Here is a 7449-nt window from a genome sequence, read left to right on the forward strand (position 1 = left end):
GTTGTTCATTTATCATTCAATGCGGTTGACATTAGGTAGAAACACCTAATTGATGTAGAGGTGATTGTTGCTTTGGGTTATGCGTCCTTCTCCATGTGTCCTTGGCAATAATTCGGGGTTGAGATATTATCTTCAGTTATAATGTTCATTTTTTCTCGACAGAGGGCTTCTCGAATTACCTTGGAGGACAACTAGAATCATCCTGTGGCCTTTTTAGGTCATCGAGCCTATAATGCTCAGGTTTGGGTTTTGTCCAAGCCATTGTTCTGATGGGCTGCTCCCAGCCCATGATCCACTTAGTAGGGGTGCCTACCCCCTACACTTTTAAGTATGACATTTAAAACCCCAGACTTTCATAAATGTGTATTTCATGTGTGGAGATAGGATTTGTTTAGGATTTTTTTTTTTTTTTTTTTAAATATTATTATTTGGGATTCATGAAAGTCTAGGATTTAAAGTATCTTACTTAAAAATCAAGGTTTTCAGACTCGAATCGTTCATTGAACCGTAAAAGGGAGAGGTTCAAGGTTTTTTAGGTCGAACTGAGGTCGAACCGGGGTCGAACCGTGATGACGTCATAACTAATTTAATAATTATTTTAAATATATATAAAAATATTAAATTTGTAAAAAATAGAAAAATTAACTAAAATAGTCCAATTAAAACTATAAATCCATATTTTAACTATGTATAATATATCCATCTATAGCCCAAATATGAAATATCTATCCAATAATAATAACCATTTTTTTATAAAAAGAAAATTAAAAGCATCAGATTGTCTTTCCAATTTCCACTTTCCAATGCCCACGTGACTAGCTGTCTAGCTCACATTCACAAACCTAAAAAAGTACTAGAAACAAAAGTAAATGAAATTAAAGGAAGAGATAAAAAAGCAATACAAACAAAAGCAGATGAAGAAAGAATTGTTATGTTATATCCATAATATTTTTCACAATATTTTCATAAGAATTACATAAAAATCTTATGTAGAAAGTTGTTACTAGTTAATTTGAACCCACCGCTGAAATTTTTTTTTTACTCACCAATATTAGCTAATAACAATCTATTACTTAAAATTTATTGTGAAAATATTGTGGTAGCATTTTTTAATGACCATTTCTTAATATTAAATACCACACGTTTGAATAAAAAAAAAAAAAAAAAAAAACCCACACGATTACATAAAAAAAAATAAAAATAAAACTAAGGGATAAAGACCACCACACATTTTCATATGGACCCAATTTATTACTCAACTCTCAACCTCACATTTACTTCACAGTTATCACATTCACATATTCACATCAGAGAAAAGAGAAGAGAGAGAGAGGAGAATCTCAAGCGCCGATGGAGATCGAGGTGCATAGATCGAAGGCCAACGGAGATCGAGGTTGCTGAAAGGACAAAGTCGGTGGAGATCGGCGTTCACCATACAGCACTACCTTGTCTGCCGCCCCACTGCCGTTTGTCCTCCTCCCCACCACCAGACTGGGTCAGATCAGTTTGTTGTTGTTGTTCTTCTTCTTCTTCTTTTTTTTTTTTTTTTTTTTCATATTTGCTTTTTCTAATTCAACTTTATTGTAAGAATTGGATTTTGTTTTGTGTTTTGTGTTTGGATTATGTGAGACATTTTTTGAGAGTGAAGCAAAGAGATTGAAACAAAGATCAGACGTTTTCTAATTTCTTTTTACTTTTATTCAAATTCTTTACCAGTGGATTTTTTTTTTTTTTTCTGACAAAAAATAGTAAATATTCCGGTATGGTGCCATTTAAGGCTTTAAATTTATTTTATTTTATTTTTTTAAATGGACCTATGAGAACTACGAGAACTGTTCACAGTTCTTAGAACCGTGAGGTCCGACTGCGGTTCGCACAAGTCCTTGCTTTTTTCCCATAGAGTGGTTCTTGAGGCTAAAAGAACCGCAAAAATGAGTAGTTCGAGGTTTTTCTGGTTGAACCGTACGGTTCAGTCTGGGTTTCAAAACCTTGTTAAAAATATCAAATTTGATATGTCTCAATGATAAAAGTATGTTTTTATGGTACTTTTCCAAATTTGTTAATTATAAATGTAAAACTTTCACATAGCTCTATATATGTGTATATGTATATATACACAAAACTTGCACACAATTGTGTGTGTGTATAATTATAGTTATTTTAAGTGTACTCATGCATATCCAAGAGTTATAAGCTGGTTATTAATTATATACAATTACAATTTTGGTCCCTACATTTTAGGGTCACTGTCAATTTGGTTCCTATATTTTGGTAGTAGTCAATTTGATACTTGTTATTTTAAATTTGCAGTTAATTTAGTCTCCTATCAAATCATAGTTGTTCTTGCATTTTCTTAAAAACCAAACACAAGTCATATGTATCAATCTCCAACTTGTGTAGATATAAATATCAACTCAGCAACTAAATAAAACGTAAATTTAGACCCAAAATAACTGCAAGTTGAAAATACTATGAATCAAATTGGCTGCAATTTGAAAATGAATTGAGGCTAATTTGACTTTTTCCAAAATTTAGGGACCAGATTGATTGCTACCAAAATATAGTGATCAGGTTGACAATGACCCAATAATGTAATGACCACAATGATATTTTTGCCTATTAATTGAATATAATTATTACGTGTAAAGTCTCATTGGTTTAACATTGGGGGTCAACAATTTTTTTGCTATCAGTGGAGTCCCCAGACCCTTCGACGCATTCCTTTGGTGAAAGGTATTTCACCACTTGGGGTCCATGCATTTTTCCCTGTTACAACCATGCCTTCAAACATGATTTCCACGGAACCAACATTCAGCAAATCCTTATGGCGAATGGTTGATGCCTTGGGACATGCCTATATGTGTACAACCAATAGTTACAGCACAATATAGTTGTAGACAATTGAGTTTTTCATAATTATGTAAAGACAACTAACCTTAAGCTTTTAGGTTCACCATTCATCAGTGACCTCAATCCTCTCAGTGTTAGGATCATAACCCAACCCAGTCTCACACTCAAAAAGCTGCTTCCAAGTCTTCCACTGTTTTCTCAGATGATCCCATTTGTTTTTAAATTGCAGGTGAGTCACCACTTTGCCCATTTCACCCGACTACTTAATCATTGCATCAACCCTTTTCTTTCTCAAAAATCCTCCATTCCTCTTGCCTTCTAGGACTTGAGCAGTACACAAATCACAAAAAGTTTTTAGTTCTATTGGATCTTTTCACCCGGTTCTCACATCATTACCAATGTCCTTCAATTTCCCCTTAACCATTTTTGCTACAACGAAATTCTATACTCATTGAGGCATTTCGACAAGCAGTTTGTATGCATATCATAATCGGTTATACATGCCCACATGAAAAATGCAAATTAAACTCACATAGTCTAAATACAAACATAGGTAGGAAGAGAAACACACAAAATTACACGAATGAGAAAGGAACCCATAGATTAATTTTATGAAAAATACAAAAACCACGCACAAAAGTTGAACACAATTGATCCTTAAATGCATAACACAACTCAAATAAATATAGAACACTAACACATCAAAGAGTATGAGAACTTAAACATAACTTACAGATAAATGTAGCGTCTCTCGCCCACAGTGGGCAACAACGTCCCAAGCAGAGAGAAGGTGAGCTCGAACTGATGCGAACCTCAATCAATACGCTTTGAGACCCAACAAAAATATTGGAATACTTGCCCAAGAAAACTAAAATTTAGATTTTTGATAGAAACCTTAACCCAACGTTTATAATCGAAACCCGAACTAAAGGTATAAGTGTAACACCTTGACCCAATAATTATAATTGAATCACGAACCAAAGGTACAAAGTTTGAACGCCACAAGGAAGAATCTCTGATAAGTTCACAGTTCTTGAAGAACCAAAAGAAGAGTAAAGTCTCACCTTTTTTTCTTTTTTCTTTTTTTTTTTAAATTTTTTAATTGAAAATAGAAAACCTAAAAACGTACTAAATAACAAAACCCTAAATAAAAGTTGAGTTTGTCTGAAATTAGCAAATCCAAAATAGGAAAATAGCTAAAAAAAGGTTCTAAATAATAAAAGCCTAAAATTAAGGTAGATCTGGTCCGAAATTATAAGTTCCAGAATAGGAAAAATATCTATTGCTTGATATGGAGCTGGAAAATCAATCAGTCATTAATCCACACCATAAATCAAGCCCAATTAAGCCAAATCAGCCCTCAATAGTTTGAATTAAATTTATTACGCTTTCATCTTTCTTTGGGCCTAGCTTGGAATGTCCTGTGTTTGAATTAGCCCAAATCTCTTGAATCGGCCTATTAAGTGCTTCCTTGATCTTCTTGGATCTTGCTTTAGTAATAGGCCCAACTGGAACATGCAATGGATCCTTGAATGCTTGTTGATTTTCATCATGAACGAAGGAAAAATAGAGGGGTTCATTTGTTCCGCGTAATGGGTTTGCAATTATCGTGTTTCCTCTGTTTTGATGGTTTATTAGTTGGTGGATAGGTGCAATTTAGTGAAGAGGAAGAGGACGAAGCATTGAAGCGCATTGAAGACATCTCTGCTATGGCAGTTGAGAGAAAGAAGAAAACCCTTCTGCAAAAATTAGCCATTGGCGTTGCGCACCGTTTTGTATTTCAGTCCTCTGCTTCGTGGGTCAGATGAGTGATGAGTGAAATATCACAGGTCTTAAAGTTAAAACAAAATGCACCTTTTATGAACAGTACACGCGTTAAGTGAAATATCCCAGGTTGTAGCAACACGTTTCCTTAAGAGATGTGGTCCATGAACAATACACGCATGTAGTGTTTTATTGAAACAATGCATTTAAGTTTTTGTTTATGCATTTCAACTGAAGTTGCTGCATTTATTTAGTAGGCATTGTAGCCATGGGTCCCACTGTGTTTAAAACGCAAACGCACGTTAGCCGTGTTTCAGCTCTATCCAAACACTCACTAAGAAATGCACATTAGCGTTACATAAAGACACTACATGTTGGAAATACACTTCTTACCTATCATGTATTTATCTCATACTTTTTGTATTTATCACCTTTTTTATATGATAATCAATTATTTATATATTGTGTTAATGGAAACATAAGGCAATTATGGTCATTTCACATAGAGTTTTGTAGCAAAAATTTTATTCATTTGACAAAGATGATGGACATTTTAATCAATTGATTTAGAATGCATATAAAAAATAAGATATGTACATGGAGTATTGGAGGAAACCATATGTTTGGAATTTGAATATTGTATAGAACTTTAAAATAAAATAGCGGATGCATTAAAGTATAAATGAAATCATGAGATATCGTGTTGATATTAGGGAGTACAAGCGTTTTAAGACAAACTTGCATTCAAACACTACTTTTAGAGGTAGTCACTGTAGGATATCTACCAAAATCGTTCATAATCAGAGGCATTGGTAGGTAAAATAAATATGATAATTGTTTTTTGGGTTTAGAGGATTTCAAGAGGTATATTTGTTATTAGGAAGATATATACTACTTCAACAGGTTGAAATGTGGATAATTTTACAATAATTTTAATTACATGGATGACTTGACACTTGAAGACGTTGTTAGAATTTTTTAATGTCATGGGCTAGCATAGTCATTGTTTTACTTTTATCTATATACTAAAACATGGATTAGTTGAAATGTATTTTAGTGAACAATTGTTAGATCCAATAGTGGATAGTAATCACCATTCAGTACTAGCAGATAGTGATCAATATTGTGTATTTGTTTGGTTAAAGGTAGCCTTTAATGGGACGGGCTTGCGATTTTAGTTTTCACAGTGGAAAGTTTATACCCTCTACTTGTTATAGTATTGGTTTTTCCCATTAAAATCAATACACTCTTATACTCTCTATAACCCATATATATACACACATATTTGTATTGTAGTGGGCTAAGTGTGTGCCCTAAATACGGAGAGAGAGGAGCAAATAAAGACATGTAGTTCTCTTTCATCCATCACACACATAGCCAGTCGGCCAGTCTTTGCAAGGGATTTGTGCCTTATTTTCTCATTCTCGTGCGGAATTCCTCAGATGTGTATCAACTCATTAATTTGTTACAACTCTATGCTAGTGATTCTAGAAAGTCTAAAATGTTATATTATCCTATTCGATATTTGGATACGTGATTGAAGTTGTTTTCAACATGTGACATGCTAGGAAGATCTAGATTAAGCACTCCTTGGTCACCATGGTCTAGAAGATCAGTTTTACCAAGCAAGGTGTGTTTCTTTCACTTTCACACCTTATAACTTAGCTTTTGAACTTAGATCAAAGGTTGTAGAGTGATGTTCTATTTATTAAATTTTCACATTGAGTATAATGTAACTAGGGCCAACGTCATGTACTTTTTTTATATTGTACTTAGGAACAAATCTTTGTAAATTTTTTCTTATAATGTAAATTAATTTATTTTATATTTATTGTTATTTTTTTTAAAGAAAATATGTGCCGACTTCGTATAAAACCCTTAATTTAGGGAATCATTTAAAGTAGAATTTTTATTTGAATGAATATTATTGCAAACTCACCCATTTAAGATGGATTTGGCCCACTGAGTCGTGGCTCTCACACATACCAATGGGCCTTATGTGCCTCTTGTAGAGGAGAAATGATTGGCTCATTTGTTATTTTGAACGAGTCCTATGTTGTTGTTGGTTTTTTATTTTAAAACGTGAACATTTGGTTTGTTTGAGTATTGAGCCTCATTATGGACCATGTTAGCATTCCCCCCATAGATATGTGGAGTCATGAAGCTAGATGTTTATTGCCAATTCATGTCCCCCCAAAAATAGATCAAGATTCAGAGTTCTTAACGAGAATTTATCAAGATTTAGAGTTATTAGCAAACATTATTAATGAGAATTTATGAATTAAGTTATACAATATTCAATCTAACCTCACCTAATTTAAATTCACAGAGAAAATAAGCACATGAATATCTACATCAAGTCAACTTCTCGTACATTGTATAAAACATTGAATTCATCTAAGCTTTTCTTTTTCTTTTCCCTTTTTAAAGAAAACAATTCATCTAAGCTTATCTCAAATCACTACAAAAGATACAATTTATTAAAGCCTTGATATACTCCAATTGTGTTGTGCCAAATAAATATTAAAGCATTATTGGGTTTTAGATATAACTGCTTTTTTTTTTTTTTGTATGAAATATATTCATTGACAATTTTCAATAAGGTTACAATAGTTAGTGTCAAAATGTCAAAAGTCTTATAACTTAATTGATTCACACCTCCTCTTTTGTCCATGATCTCCAAGATTCAAATCACACCTCCATTGTTGTAACTATTGAATTATTGAAAAAATAAATAGTGCCAAAACGATGCAAAGTTCAATGGACCTATATCAAGTCCTTAATATGTTTTTTTGTCTTTTTTTTTTTTCATGGATTCGAAATCTAAATAATGAA

This window comes from Quercus lobata, chromosome 3 (genome assembly GCF_001633185.2).
Source record: "Quercus lobata isolate SW786 chromosome 3, ValleyOak3.0 Primary Assembly, whole genome shotgun sequence".
NCBI lineage: Eukaryota > Viridiplantae > Streptophyta > Magnoliopsida > Fagales > Fagaceae > Quercus > Quercus lobata.